The 1,216-nt window shown below is 37.4% G+C and overlaps 1 non-coding gene across 1 annotated transcript; it reads left to right on the top strand.

Moving 5' to 3' along the window:
* The first annotated feature begins 345 nt into the window (after positions 1–345).
* On the top strand, positions 346–460 carry LOC146601061 (U5 spliceosomal RNA). The gene has a single exon (XR_014896914.1). It is a non-coding gene; the product is annotated as a U5 spliceosomal RNA (small nuclear RNA).
* Positions 461–1,216: the final 756 nt, after the last annotated feature.

Here is a 1,216-nt window from a genome sequence, read left to right on the forward strand (position 1 = left end):
ATAATAGATTTTGAAGACAGTCAAACTCTTGATGAGTTGATGTTACCGTATCAGCGAAATAAATGCAATTCTACTTTAGGAGACCAACAGGAGGAAAGTACTTCCCCTATGACATGAATATACCCAGTTTGTATGTATAAGGATTTTTGTAAGACTATTCATCCCTAGGCTTTGATGGCTTTGGAGAAGGACAGGATTAGTAGTAAAAAAAAGCTTGCCTAGTACTTAGCAGGATAAAGGCTCTTACATTCTCAACAGTACAGAAACATTTCCTAATTAAGACCTCTGTCCTTTGAAGTATTGYAGCTGGAGTTTGACTTGAGTATATCAAATGCTGCTTTTAAAAGTCTCTAGTTTCTCTTCACATCATATAAATCTTTTGCCCTTTACTAAAGATTTCTGTGGAGAGGAACAGGCATGAATGTTGATGAATTTTTTGAGGCTCCATTTTGGTGGATATATATATATATATATWTWTTTTTTTTCAAATGAGGTTATGGAGTCTCCTTCTCTGGAGATATTCAAAACCCGCTGGGACAACATGTTGTAGGTGACCCTGCYTGAGCAGAAGGATTGAACTAGATGATCTCCAGAGGTCCCTTCCCACCTCTRTCATTCTGTGATTCTGTGGAAATTGTCCATAAATRCCTTACTGGATAAAAATCTTTTCTCAGTGTCTGCCCTGATGATGTATGTACATTCATAATTTTAAAATGTAAATAAAATTAGCAGAGGGAAAAAAGGTAAACAGAACAAAAAATCAGACRATTTGCTGCCACTGAATCAGTTGATTGATGGCAGTCAGTGCAGTAATACTGATTTACAGAGGAATGGAATCAAACCTTTGCAGAAGTTTAGCAGTTTTTAAATTCTGCCTCTTACTGCCATTGTTCTCATTAAGGTACAATTTCTTTGAGCCAGTCCAAGCAGCCGGCTTACCTCTTTGACTGTAATAAGAATTTTCAAATAAAATTAAATAAATTTCCCTAGAATTACAGAACAGTTGGTGTTAGAAGGATCCTCTGGAGATGTTTTGTTCGCATGCCCCCATTTGAGCAGGTTGCCTAGGACTTTGTCCAGCTAGGTTGTGAATATCTCCAAGGATGGAGACCCCACAACCTTTCTGGGCAATCTGTGTCAGTGTTCCTCCATGGTCACAATGAAGAAGTGTTTTCTTATGTATAACTGGAATTTACTGTGTTTAAATTTGTGCCCA

This window comes from Rhea americana, unplaced genomic scaffold, assembly GCF_003343005.1.
Source record: "Rhea americana isolate MKP2758 unplaced genomic scaffold, rheAme1 scaffold_11, whole genome shotgun sequence".
Taxonomy (NCBI): domain Eukaryota; kingdom Metazoa; phylum Chordata; class Aves; order Rheiformes; family Rheidae; genus Rhea; species Rhea americana.